Here is a 15,485-nt window from a genome sequence, read left to right on the forward strand (position 1 = left end):
CAGCCACGTCATACGCGTCTTTCTCCAATTGGGGTAGCATCCTGCATTTTGTGTAACTCTTGGAGGGGTGCTCGAGTTTATATTCCTCGGCCGTGAGGACTTTAGTCCATCTGTCGTCTAGCAGATCTTGATCAGCTTGAAGCTGCTGCTGCTTTTTCTTAAGGCTATTTGCCGTGGCTATAAGCCGGCGTTTGAAGCGCTCTTGTTCGACGGGATCCTCTGGCACGGCGAATTCGTCGTCGCCGAGGCTTGCCTCGTCTTCGGAGGGGGCATGTAATTTGTTGGAAATATGCCCTAGAGGCAATAATAAATTGGTTATTATTATATTTCCTTGTTCATGATAATCGTTTATTATCCATGCTAGAATTGTATTGATAGGAAACTCGGATACATGTGTGGATACATAGACAACACCATGTCCCTAGTAAGCCTCTAGTTGACTAGCTCGTTGATCAATAGATGGTTACGGTTTCCTGACCATGGACATTGAATGTCGTTGATAACGGGATCACATCATTAGGAGAATGATGTGATGGACAAGACCCAATCCTAAGCCTAGCACAAGATCATGTAGTTCGTATGCTAAAGCTTTTCTAATGTCAAGTATCATTTCCTTAGACCATGAGATTGTGCAACTCCCGGATACCGTAGGAGTGCTTTGGGTGTGCCAAACGTCACAACGTAACTAGGTGGCTATAAAGGTACACTACAGGTATCTCCGAAAGTGTCTGTTGGGTTGGCACGAATCGAGACTGGGATTTGTCACTCCGTGTAAACGGAGAGGTATCTCTGGGCCCACTCGGTAGGACATCATCATAATGTGCACAATGTGATCAAGGAGTTGATCACGGGATGATGTGTTACGGAACGAGTAAAGAGACTTGCCGGTAACGAGATTGAACAAGGTATCGGGATACCGACGATCGAATCTCGGGCAAGTATCATACCGATAGACAAAGGGAATTGTATACGGGATTGATTAAGTCCTTGACATCGCGGTTCATCCGATGAGATCATCATGGAGCATGTGGGAGCCAGCATGGGTATCCAGATCCTGCTGTTGGTTATTGACCGGAGAGTTGTCTCGGCCATGTCTGCATGACTCCCGGACCCGTAGGGTCTACACACTTAAGGTTCGATGATGCTAGGGTTATAGGGAAAGTATGTACACGGTTACCGAATGTTGTTCGGAGTCCCGGATGAGATCCCGGACGTCACGAGGAGTTCCGGAATGGTCCGGAGGTAAAGATTTATATATGGGAAGTGCTGTTTTGGTCGCCGGAAAAGTTTCGGGTTTATCGGTAATGTATCGGGACCACCGGGCGGGTCCCGGTGGTCCACCAAGTGGGGCCACCAGCCCCGGAGGGCTGCATGGGCCAAGTTTGGGAGGGGACCAGCCCCAGGTGGGCTGGTGCACCCCCCACCAAGGCCCAAGGCGCAAGGGAGAGTGGAAGGGGGCAAACCCTAGGCTCAGATGGGCCTAAGGCCCACCTAGTGGTGCGCCCCCCTCTCTCCCCCCTTGGCCACCCCCATAGATGGGATCTAGGGCTGGCCGCCACCCCTAGGGGTGGAAACCTAGGTGGGGGCGCAGCCCCTCCCCTCCCCCTATATATACTTGAGGTTTTGGGCTGCCAGAGACACGAATTCTTCCCCTGTTGGCGCAGCCCTACCCCTCTCCCTCCTCGTCTCTCGTAGTGCTTAGCGAAGCCCTGCTGGAGTCCCGCGCTCCTCCACCACCACCACGCCGTCGTGCTGCTGCTGGATGGAGTCTTCCCCAACCTCTCCTTCTCCCCTTGCTGGATCAAGGCGTAGGAGACGTCACCGGGCTGTACGTGTGTTGAACACGGAGGTGCCGTCCGTTCGGCACTAGGATCATCGGTGATTTGGATCACGACGAGTACGATTCCATCAACCCCGTTCACTTGAACGCTTCCGCTTAGTGATCTACAAGTGTATGTAGATGCACTCTCCTTCCCTTTGTTGCTAGATTACTCCATAGATTGATCTTGGTGATGCGTAGAAAATTTTGAATTTCTGCTACGTTCCCCAACAGTGGCATCATGAGCTAGGTCTATGCGTAGTTACTATGCATGAGTAGAACACAAAGTAGTTGTGGGCGTCGATATTGTCAATTATCTTGCCGTTACTAGTCTTATCTTGATTCGGCGACATCGTGGGATGAAGCGGCCTGGACCAACCTTACACGTACGCTTACGTGAGACCGGTTCCACCGACAGACATGCACTAGTTGCATAAGGTGGCTGGCGGGTGTCTGTCTCTCCCACTTTAGTCGGATCAGATTCGATGAACAGGGTCCTTATGAAGGGTAAATAGAAATTGGCAATTCACGTTGTGGTTTTGGCGTAGGTAAGAAACGTTCTTGCTAGAAACCTATAGCAGCCACGTAAAAACTTGCAACAACAATTAGAGGACGTCTAACTTGTTTTTGCAGCAAGTGTTTTGTGATGTGATATGGCCAAAGGATGTGATGAATGACATATGTGATGTATGAGATGATCATGTTCTTGTAATAGGAATCACAACTTGCATGTCGATGAGTATGACAACCGGCAGGAGTCATAGGAGTTGTCTTAATTTATTTATGACCTGCGTGTCAATATAAACGTCATGTAATTACTTTACTTTATTGCTAACCGTTAGCTGTAGTAGTAGAAGTAATAGTTGGCGAGACAACTTCATGAAGACACGATGATGGAGATCATGATGATGGAGATCATGGTGTCATGCCGGTGACAACGATGATCATGGAGCCCCGAAGATGGAGATCAAAAGGAGCAAAATGATATTGGCCATATCATGTCACTTTTTGATTGCATGTGATGTTTATCATGTTTTTGCATCTTATTTTCTTAGAACGACGGTAGTAAATAAGATGATCCCTCATTAAAATTTCAAGAAAGTGTTCCCCCTAACTATGCACCGTTGCGACAGTTCGTTGTTTCGAAGCACCACGTGATGATCGGGTGTGATAGATTCCAACGTTCACATACAAGGGTGTAAGACAGATTTACACATGCAAACACTTAGGTTGACTTGACGAGCCTAGCATGTACAGACATGGCCTCGGAACACAGAAGACCGAAAGGTCGAACATGAGTCGTATAGAATATACGATCGACATGAAGATGTTCACCGATGTTGACTTGTCTGTCTCACGTGATGATCGGACACGGCCTAGTTGACTCGGATCATGTGATCACTTAGATGACTAGAGGGATGTCTATCTGAGTGGGAGTTCATAAGACGAACTTAATTATCCTGAACATAGTCAAAAGGTCTTCGCAAATTATGTCGTGGCTCGCACTTCAGTTCTACTGTTTAGATATGTTCCTGGAGAAAATTTAGTTGAAGGTTGATAGTAGCAATTATGCGGACTAGGTCCGTAAACTGAGGATTGTCCTCATTGCTTCATAGAAGGCTTGTGTCCTTAATGCACCGCTCAGTTTGCTGAACCTCGAACGTCGTCTGTGGATGTTGCGAACATCTGACATACACATTTTGATAACTACATGATAGTTCAGTTAAACGGTTTAGAGTTGAGGCACTGAAGACGTTTTGAAACGTCGCGAAACATATGAGATGTTTCAAGGGCTGAAATTGGGATTTCAGGCTCGTTCCCACGTCAAGAGGTATAAGACCTCCGACGATTTTCTTAGCCTGCAAACTAAGGGAGAAAAGCTCAATTGTTGAGCTTGTGCTCAGATTGTCTGAGTACAACAATCATTTGAATCGAGTGGGAGTTGATCTTCCAGATGAGATAGTGATGTTTCTCCGAAGTCATTACCACCAAGCTGCTAGAGCTTCGTGATGAACTATAATATATCAGGGACATATATGATGATCCTTGAGATATTCGCGATGTTTGACACCACAAAAGTAGAAATCAAGAAGGAGCATCAATTGTTGATGGTTGGTGAAACCACTAGTTTCAAGAAGGGCAAGGGCAAGAAGGGATACTTCATGAAACGGCAAATCAGCTGCTGCTCTAGTGAAGAAACCCAAGGTTGAACCCAAACCCGAGACTAAGTGCTTCTGTAATAAGGGGAACAGCCACTGGAGCAGAATTACCCTAGATACTTGGTAGATGAGAAGGCTAGCAAGGTCGATAGAAGTATATTGGATATACATTGTGTTAATGTGTACTTTACTAGTACTCCTAGTAGCACCATGGTATTAGATACCGGTTCGGTTGCTAAGTGTTAGTAAACTCGAAATAAAAGGCTGCGGAGTAAACGGAGACTAGCTAAAGGTGAGCTGGCGATATGTGTTGGAAGTTTTTCCAAGCTTGATGTGATCAAGCATCGCACGCTCCCTCTACCATCGAGATTGGTGTTTGCGTTGAGCATAGACATGATTGGATTATGTCTATCGCAATACGGCTATTCATTTAAGGAGAATAACGGTTACTCTGTTTATTTGAATAATACCTTCAATGGTCTTACACCTAAAATGAATGGTTTATTGAATCTCGATCGTAGTGATACACATGTTCATGCCAAAAGATATAAGATAGTAATGATAGTACCACCTACTTGTGGCACTGCCACGTAAGTCATATCGGTATAAAACGCATGAAGAAGCTCCATGTTGATGGATCTTTGGGCTCACTCGTTTTTGAAAAGTTTGAGACATGCGAACCATGTCTATTGGTGTATATGCATGAAGAAACTCCATGCAAATGGACCGTTTGGACTCACTTGATTTTGAATCACTTGAGACATGCAAATCATACCACATGGGCAAGATGACCGAAAGCCTCGTTTTCAGTAAAATGGAACTAGAAAGCAACTTGTTGGAAGTAATACATTTTGATGTGTGCATTCCAATGAGAGCTGAGGCGTGTAGTGGATATCGTTATGTTCTTACTTCACAGATGATTTGAGTAGATGTTGAGTACATTTACTTGATGAATCACGAGTCTGAATTATTGAAAGGTTCAAGTAATTTCAGGGTGAAGTTGAAAGATCGTCGTGACAAGAGGATAAAATATCTATGATATGATCATAGATATGAATATCTGAATTACGAGTTTGACACAGAATTAAGACATTGTGGAAATTGTTTCACAACTAATACATCCTGAAACACCATAGTATGATGGTGTGTCCGAACATCATAACTGCACCCTATTGGATATGATGCATACCATGATGTCTCTTATCGAATTACCACGATAGTTTATGGGTTAGGCATTAGAGACAACCACATTCACTTTAAATAGGGCACCATGTAATTCCAATGAGATGACACCGTATGAACTATGGTTTAGAGAAACCTAAGCTGTCATTTCTTAAAAGTTTGGGGCTGCAACGCTTATGTGAAAAAGTTTCAGGCTGATAAGCTCGAACCCAAAGCGGATAAATGCATCTTCATAGGACACCCAAAACAGTTGGGTATACCTCATGTCTCAGATCCGAAAGCAATAAGGGATTGTTTCTAGAATCGGGTCCTTTCTCGAGGAAAAGTTTCTCTCGAAAGAATTGAGTGGGAGGATGGTGGAGACTTGATGAGGTTATTGAACCGTCTCTTCAACTAGTGTGTGGCAGGGCACAGGGAGTTGTTCCTGTGGCACCTACACCAATTGAAGTGGAAGCTTATGATAGTGATCATGAAACTTCAGATCAAGTCACTACCAAACCTCATGGGATGACAAGGATGCGTACTACTTCAGAGTGGTACGTAATCCTGTCTTGGAAGTCATGTTGCTAGACAACAATGAACCTACGAGCTATGGAGAAGCGATGGTGGGCCTGGATTCCAAAATGGCTCGAGGCCATATAATCCGAGAGAGGATCCATATATGAAAACAAAGTGTAGACTTTGGAAGAACTACTTGATGGTCGTAAGGCTGTTAGGTACATATGGATTTTAAAAGGAAGACGGACAATGATGGTAAGTATCACCATTAAGAAAGCTCGACTTGTCGTTAAGATGTTTTCTGACAAGTTCAAGGAGTTGACTACGATGAGACTTTCTCACTCGTAGCGATGCTAAGAGTCTGTTGGAATTATATTAGCGATTACTGTATTATTTATGAAATCTTGCAGATAGGATGTCAAAACATTGTTTCCTTGATGATTTTCTTGAGGAAAGGTTGTATGTGATACAACCGGAAGGTTTTGTCAATCCTGAAAGATGCTAACAAGTATGCAAAGCTCCAGCAATCCTTCTAAGGACTGGAGTAAGCATCTCGGAGTTGGAATGTATGCTTTGATGAGATGATCAAAGATTTTGGGTGTATACAAAGTTTATGAGAAACTTGTATTTCCAAAGAAGTGAGTGGGAGAACTATAGAATTTCTGATGAGTATATGTTGTTGACATATTGTTGATCAAAAATGACGTAGAATTTCTGGAAAGCATATAGGGTTATTTGGAAAGTGTTTTTCAATGGAAAGCCTGGATTAAGCTACTTGAACATTGAGCATCAAGATCTATAAGGATAGATCAGAACGCTTGATGGTACTTTCAAATGAGCACATACCTTGACATGATCTTGAAGGTGTTCAAGATGGATCAGTCAAAGAAGGAGTTTTTGCCTGAGTTGTAAGGTATGAAGTTAAGACTTAAAGCTCGACCACGGCAGAAGAAAGAGGAAGGACGAAGGTCGTCCCCTATGCTTTAGTCATAGGCTCCATACGGTATGCCATGCTGAGTACCACACCTGATGTGTGCCTTGCCACATATTTGGCAAGAGGGTACAAAGGTGATCTCGGAGTAGATCACCAGATAGCGGTCTAAATTATCCTTAGAGGAATAAGGATATGTTTCTCGGTTATGGAGGTGATAAAGAGTTCGACGTAAAGAGTTACATCGATGCAAGCTTAACACCTATCCGGATAGCTCTGAGTAGAGATATCGGATACGTATAATGGAGCAACAATTTAGAATAGCTCCAAGTAGAGCAGTTATTTGAAATGGCTCCAAATGTAGCGTAGTAGTTGCATCTACAAGATGACATAGAAATTTGTGAAGTACATATGGATCTGAATGCTGCAGACCCGTTGACTGAAACCTCTCTCACAAGCATAACATGATCAAACCCAGAACTCTTGGGTGTTAGTCACATGGGGATGTGACCTTGAGTGTTAATCACATATCGATGTGAACTGGATTATTGACTCTAGTGCAAGTGGGAGACTGTTGGAAATATGCCCTAGAGGCAATAATAAATTGGTTATTATTATATTTCCTTGTTCATGATAATCGTTTATTATCCATGCTAGAATTGTATTGATAGGAAACTCAGATACATGTGTGGATACATAGACAACACCATGTCCCTAGTAAGCCTCTAGTTGACTAGCTCATTGATCAATAGATGGTTATGGTTTCCTGACCATGGACATTGGATGTCGTTGATAACGGGATCACATCATTAGGAGAATGATGTGATGGACAAGACCCAATCCTAAGCCTAGCACAAGATCATGTAGTTCATATGCTAAAGCTTTTCTAATGTCAAGTATCATTTCCTTAGACCATGAGATTGTGCAACTCCCGGATACCATAGGAGTGCTTTGGGTGTGCCAAACGTCACAACGTAACTGGGTGGCTATAAAGGTACACTACGGGTATCTCCGAAAGTGTCTGTTGGGTTGGCACGAATCGAGACTGGGATTTGTCACTCCGTGTAAACGGAGAGGTATCTCTGGGCCCACTCGGTAGGACATCATCATAATGTGCACAATGTGATCAAGGAGTTGATCACGGGATGATGTGTTACGGAACGAGTAAAGAGACTTGCCGGTAACGAGATTGAACAAGGTATCGGGATACCGACGATAGAATCTCGGGCAAGTATCGTACCGATAGACAAAGGGAATTGTATACGGGATTGATTAAGTCCTTGACATCGTGGTTCATCCGATGAGATCATCGTGGAGCATGTGGGAGCCAGCATGGGTATCCAGATCCTGCTATTGGTTATTGACCGGAGAGTTGTCTCGGCCATGTCTGCATGACTCCCAAACCCATAGGGTCTACACACTTAAGGTTCGATTACGCTAGGGTTATAGGGAAAGTATGTACGCGGTTACCGAATGTTGTTCGGAGTCCCGGATGAGATCCCGGACGTCACGAGGAGTTCCGGAATGGTCCGGAGGTAAAGATTTATATATGGGAAGTCCTGTTTTGGCCGCCGGAAAAGTTTCAGGTTTATCGGTAATGTACCGGGACCACCGGGAGGGTCCCGGTGGTCCACCAAGTGGGGCCACCAGCCCCGGAGGGCTGCATGGGCCAAGTGTGGGAGGGGACCAGTCCCAGGTGGGCTGGTGCGCCCCCCCACCAAGGCCCAAGGCGCAAGGGAGAGTGGAAGGGGGCAAACCCTAGGCTCAGATGGGCCTAAGGCCCACCTAGTGGTGCGCCCCCCTCTCTCCCCCTTGGCCGCCCCCCTAGATGGGATCTAGGGCTGGCCGCCACCCCTAGGGGTGGAAACCTAGGTGGGGGCGCAGCCCCTCCCCTCCCCTATATATACTTGAGTTTTTGGGCTGCCAGAGACATGAATTTTTCCCCTGCTGGCGCAGCCCTACCCCTTTCCCTCCTCGTCTCTCGTAGTGCTTAGCGAAGCCCTGCTGGAGTCCCGTGCTCCTCCACCACCACCATGCCGTCGTGCTGCTGCTGGATGGAGTCTTCCCCAACCTCTCCTTCTCCCCTTGCTGGATCAAGGCGTAGGAGACGTCACCGGGCTGTACGTGTGTTGAACGCGGAGGTGCCGTCCGTTCGGCAGTAGGATCATCGGTGATTTGGATCACGATGAGTACGACTCCATCAACCCCGTTCACTTGAACGCTTCTGCTTAGCGATCTACAAGGGTATGTACATGCACTCTCCTTCCCTTCGTTGCTAGATTACTCCATAGATTGATCTTGGTGATGCGTAGAAAATTTTGAATTTCTGCTACGTTCCCCAACATAATTATCATCCTCCGCCTCTCCATCTACCGCTCTCTCAGGAGGGCTGGCTCCTCCATCCTCCCGCTCTAAATCTTGCTGGAGGGGATTGTTGTTGTCTTCGGCACTATCCGGAGTGTTATTATCTCCTGTGCCGGTATCACCACTTTTGCTTTGGCGGGACTTAGAGCGGCGCAGCTGACGTCGGCGCTTGGGTTGCTTCTTGGAGGGGTCATCCTCCGCTATCTCGTCGCCATTGCCTTCTTTGGGTGTATCCACCATTTATATATCGTATGATGAGGTGGCTATCCAGTTCCCTATGGGCAATGGTTCCTCTTCGTCTCCCGCATCGTCGTCCATACCGTCGATGTCTTCGGAGTCGAAGTTGAGCATGTCAGTTAAGTCATCGACAGTGGCTACTAAGTGGGTGGTGGGTGGGCCGCGAATTTCATCGTCGTCCGCATCCCAGTCCTGCCGGACATAGTTCGGCCAGGATCCTCCTGACAAGGAGAGAGACCTTAATGAGTTTAGTATGTCGCCAAAGGACAAGTGCTGAAAAATATCCGCGGAGGTAAACTCCATGATCAGCGCCCAATCGGATTCGATAGGAACGGGCGCAGGCGACTCGGAGTCCGTGGCCGGAGAAGGATCCGGCAGTTTAACAACACGGCTCTCGTGCAAGGTAAGGTCGATGTTTGGCTCGATCGCCGCTGAGGGTAAGGCCTCCGTGGCGGGGTCCATCCACCCGTCCATGGATGGCGCAACTGGCCCCGAATTGAGGGTCGGAGCAGTTGCCTGTGCGATCTCCTGAACATTGTCCGATGGTAGAGCTAAATTGTACTCATCGTGACCGCGTGATGCACAAGGCACAGGCTCGAATCCGTCGAAGATCAAGTCTCCACGGATATCGGCCGTGTAGTTTAAGCTTCCAAACCTGACCTGGTGGCCAGGGGCGTAACTTTCAATCTGCTCCAGATGGCCAAGCGAATTGGCCCGCAGTGCAAAGCCGCCGAACACGAAGATCTATCCGGGGAGAAAAGTCTCACCCTGGACTGCATCGCTATCGATGATAGTAGCAGCCATCAAGCCTAACGGTGACGACACAGAGGAACTCTCAGTGAAAGCACCAATGTCGGTGTCAAAACCGGCGGATCTCGGGTAGGGGGTCCCGAACTGTGCGCCTAAGGCGGATGGTAACAAGAGGCAGGGGACACAATGTTTTACCCAGGTTCGGGCCCTCTTGATGGAGGTAAAACCCTACGTCCTGCTTGATTAATATTGATGATATGGGTAGTACAAGAGTAGATCTACCACGAGATCGGAGAGGCTAAACCCTAGAAGCTAGCCTATGGTATGATTGTATGTTGTCCTATGGACTAAAACCCTCCGGTTTATATAGACACCGGAGAGGTTAGGGTTACACAAGGTCGGTTACAAAGGAGGAGATACACATATCTGTATTGCCTAGCTTGCCTTCCACGCCAAGTAGAGTCCCATCCGGACACGAGACGAAGTCTTCAATCCTGTATCTTCATAGTCTAACAGTCCGGCCAACGGAGATAGTCCGGCTGTCCGGAGACCCCCTAATCCAGGACTCCCACAGTGCCCCTGCCCCCGTATATAAAGGAGCAAGGGGGAGGTCGGCCGGCCTAGGGGCGCGCCAAGGAGAGGGGGAGTCCTCCTCCTAGTAGGAGTAGGACTCCCCTCTTCCTAGTCCAACTAGGAAGGGGGAAGAGGAAAGGAAGGAGAGGAGAGAGGGAGGAAAGAGGCGACGCCGCCCCCCTCCTTGTCCAATTCGGACTCCCAGGGGGGCAGCCCTAGGCTCCCTCCTCTCTCTCACACAAGGTCCATGTAGGCCCATTAGTTCCCCCGGGAGTTCCGTTAACCCCCCGGCACTCCGATAAATATCCGGTGACCCCCGAACTCATCTGGTGTCCGAATATAGTCGTCCAATATATCAATCTTTATGTCTCGACCATTTCGAGACTCCTCGTCATGTCCGTGATCACATCCGGGACTCCGAACTATCTTAGGTACATCAAAACACATAAACTCATAATACCGATCGTCACCGAACGTTAAGCGTGCGGACCCTACGTGTTCGAGAACTATGTAGACATGACTGAGACACGTCTTCGGTCAATAACCAATAGCGGAACCTGGATTCTCATATTGGCTCCTACATATTCTACGAAGATCTTTATCGGTCAAACCGCATAACGATATACGTTGTTCCCTTTGTCATCGGTATGTTACTGGCCCGAGATTCGATCGTCGGTATCTCAATACCTAGTTCATTCTCGTTACTGGCAAGTCTCTTTACTCGTTATGTAATGCTACATACCGTAACTAACTCATTAGCTACATTGCTTGCAAGGTTATATTGATGTGCATTACCGAGAGGGCCTAGAGATACCTCTCCGACAATCGGAGTGACAAATCCTAATCTCGATCTATGCCAACTCAACAAACACCATCGGAGACACCTGTAGAGCACCTTTATAATCACCCAGTTACGTTGTGATGTTTGGTAGCACACTAAGTGTTCCTCCGGTATTCGGGAGTTGCATGATCTCATAGTCATAGGAACATGTATAAGTTATGGAGAAAGCAATAGCAACAAACTAAACGATCATCGTGCTAAGCTAACGGATGGGTCAAGTCAATCACATAATTCTCTAATGATATGATCCCATTAATCAAATGATAACTCATGTCTATGGTTAGGAAATATAACCATTATTGATTCAACGAGCTAGTCATGTAGAGGCAAACTAGTGACACTCTGTTTGTCTATGTATTCACACTATGTATTCATCATACCTAGTTCAATCTCGTTACTGGCAACTCTCTTTACTCATTCCGTAATGCAACATCCCGCAACTAACTCATTAGTCACATTGCTTGCATGGCTTATAGTGATGTGCATTACCGTACCGAGAGGGCCCAGAGATACCTCTCCGACATCGGAGTGACAAATCCTAATCTCGATCTATGCCAACTCAAAAAACAATGGAGACACCTGTAGAGCATCTTTATAATCACCCAGTTACGTTGTGACGTTTGATAGCACACTAAGTGTTCCTCCGGTATTCGGGAGTTGCATAATCTCATAGTCATAGGAACATGTATAAGTTATGGAGAAAGCAAAACAATAAACTAAACGATCATAGTGCTAAGCTAACGGATGGGTCAAGTCAATCACATCATTCTCTAATGATGTGATCCCGTTCATCAAATGACAACTCATGTCTATGGCTAGGAAACTTAACCATCTTTGATTAACGAGCTAGTCAAGTAGAGGCATACTAGTGACACTCTGTTTGTCTATCTATGTATTCACACATGTACTAAGTTTCCGGTTAATACAATTCTAGCATGAATAATAAACATTTATCATGATATAAGGAAATAAATAATAACTTTATTATTGCCTCTAGGGCATATTTCCTTCAGACCCAACCACCAGGCCCTCCATGCCGCCACCGCTGATTCGAGGTTAGATGGTCCGTTGTCGCAGACCCAGCCGCCGTCGCTAAATGCAGCCAAGGCCGCACCCGCCACCATCGCTGCCCTAGGCCAAGGCGGCAGCCGCGCCGCCGCCGGTCAAGGCAGGCCCGCCACGCCACCAAGGCCAGATCGGCCGTGCCACCACACGCCGCGGGGCTTCGCACCGCCCCCATGGCGCGGGAGAGAGGGAAGGCCCCCGCCACCGCCGTCAGCCCCGGGGCTATAGGTCGGCGGCATCCTTCGACAGCGGAGGGAGGGAGGGATAGAAGGACGGGGAGCCCCCAGCGGCTAGGGTTGCGATCCCGCCCGAGTCGCCCGGGGGGGGGCAACGGGGGGGGGGGGGGGCTGCTTGTCAGGACGCTTTCCTCTTGAGTTGCCTTTACGGAGTGGGTTGCTCCGCTCCGGAGTTGGGCTGGTTCAAGCTCAGTGTGGATGGACGATAGATGCAGGAAATGGATGGGGTGTTCATTATGTAGAATAGTTGCAACTTTCGGTTTTGGGAAGAAGAATATATTGACGTATTAATTGCCAGAGGTCTATTAAATGGTGGTGCACTAGTTGCTAGAGATGATATTGGAGAGGACGCACTCTCCAAGTTTGAGGAGGCAGAGAAGAAACAAGTGTCCAAACTAGAGAAGTCAACAGAGAAGAGTGCATTTTTGTGCGGCAGTTCTTCAATTCAACTAAAATTTGTGTTTATTGTTATGTAGAATAGTTGCAACTTTTGGTTTTGGGAAGAAGAATATATTGATATATTGATAGCCAGAGGTCTATTAAATGGTGATGCACTAGTTGCTAGAGATGAGATTGGAGAGGACACAATGTCCAAGTTTAGGAGTAGGCAAGGAAGTTGTGTTTCTATTGAAGTGTGTAAATAAAGTAGTAGTGTTTCTGTTGAACTAGTTTTGGCCCATGGAATATAGAATTTTGTTAGCTTTCTGTAGGTTGTAAATACAGAAGTTTTGATTTGCATCCTAATGATACTCTGTCCTCCCCCTCAGGATACTGGCTACAGGTTGTAATTTTTTATTTTTATTTTTGAAAAGGAGGATGTATCCCTGGCCTCTGCATCTGGGAGATGCATGCAGCCATTTTATTAATTATTCACAAAGACCTTACAAAGTAATACATCAGTACGCCTGAAGCCACCATCTGGGTAACACCTGTTGCTACTCCTATCACCTTGATGAAGGGGCGCCAAATGTCCTAGCCTAATACCAAACAGACATAGCACCAAAGCCTAACATCTAAAGGCGGATGCCCCAGCCTAGGCACATACCCGGATCGGGTCACACACCGGTCCAGCACACTCATAGTGGGCACCACATGCGCACACTGCAAGGCCTGTCATCACCGTCTTCCATCGATCCATCTTCAGGGCAGAAACTCCGTGCCAGGCCTCTATGCCATCGATGCCATCACGACGCCATACAATGTCATCCTCCTGCGTGAGTCCATCGTCGCACATCGGACACCGAATCTACAGAGCACCACACCGTCGAGATCCATCACCATCATTGTGTAGGATGAAGCGCCGCACCACCAAAGATGTTGTTCACTGGTCCCTCTAGCCCGTGTACACCTCCAAGAATGACGCCCGAAGGGGTAAACGACACGAAAACGTTGCCGTCTTGCGATCTACCGATCTAGGGTTTCACCAGGAGGTAGAAGATAGTGGTCTAGAACTTCTCCACGGCGATGCCTTCAACAAGGGAACGACACCATAGAGCGCCGCCATCGCCGGCCTTGGCATCTAGCTGAGAGCGGGTTTTCACCCAGATCTGTTCGAAGAACTCCATCCAACTTCTTGTGCACGGATCACCGCCTTCTCTGTCGGGGACCACAAGGATCCATCCGCCTGACCGGCCGCGACACCACCACGGTGCCAAAGCAGCCGGCTTTGTCAGGCCCACCACGCCAACCTGCCACAGTGTACCAGATCTGCTGGCCCGCCAAAGCTGATCTGGGCCCGACGAGTTCCGAGACTTAGGCCGCCGCCACAGGGGCGCCTCTGCCGCGGAAAGGTCGTGCTACCGTTGTCGCCACCGCCACGTCCGTCGCCGGGATCCCGTGGCACCGCGCCGCCGAATCACCGTAGACCATGTCGCCGCCGCCAGAAGAAGATGCCATCGCGCGCGAGGGAGGAGACCCCGCCGCCGCCGTCACAGCCCACAGCCCGGGCTTCGCCGGCATGAACTCGGGCAGCGGCGGGAGGGAGAGATCGGAGAGAGGTGGCTGAGAGCTGGCGACGCGATCTCCCCTCATGCCGCCTAGGGTTGGCGACGCGGGGGTCGGGGGGTCGGGCCAGTAAAATTGGGGGAGAGCGATGGTTTTGAAATTTGATTATCTAATACATCTTTGTAAATACATGATTGCTAATATAAACAATTTGCATCGCTATGGAAGTGGCGGATATATGGTGATATCTAGTTTTTAGAGCTCATTTCGCTTGCAAATTCTACCGGTTGCACTAACGTTCTGTGTCGAATGCAACAGACCGCCAATTAACTGTATGATCAGATGACTCTGTTCGTTGGCAAAGCTACTGTCCTTTCAGAATGTACTTGCTCATCATTCTTTTGCATACTTTTTTTTTCTTTTTCTGCGGTTGTTTGGCGTGTCAAGCTTATTTATAGAAGCTGCTACCATTTGAGCATTTTGTTTATTCGTGAAACAAACATTCCTCTCATCATATAATTTAAATTTGAAGTAACTGTAAGTAATTTTCTGTTTGGAGGATGTGTTTTTTGTGTTCCTTTTGACAATCATTTTGTCGAACGTTATTCTTAATCTTTTTCTTGGTACCAGTTGAGAAAAAAGATATTCTCGAGAACCTTACAAAGTATTACAACAATGTGCATGAATCCACCATCTTGGCAACATATGCCGTTATTCCTATCCAAAAAGATGAAGGGGTGCTAACTGGGCCACTACCCAAACCACTCACCTAAGCCTAACATCAAAAGCCGAAAGCCGAAACATATTCGGAAGCCCCAGCCGAGCCACATACCGGGTCTGGGGCACAATCCGGTCAGACGCACTCGTGTGTCGTCGCCGCCATCTT

This window comes from Triticum urartu, chromosome 6 (assembly GCF_003073215.2).
Source record: "Triticum urartu cultivar G1812 chromosome 6, Tu2.1, whole genome shotgun sequence".
Classification (NCBI taxonomy): Eukaryota; Viridiplantae; Streptophyta; class Magnoliopsida; order Poales; family Poaceae; genus Triticum; species Triticum urartu.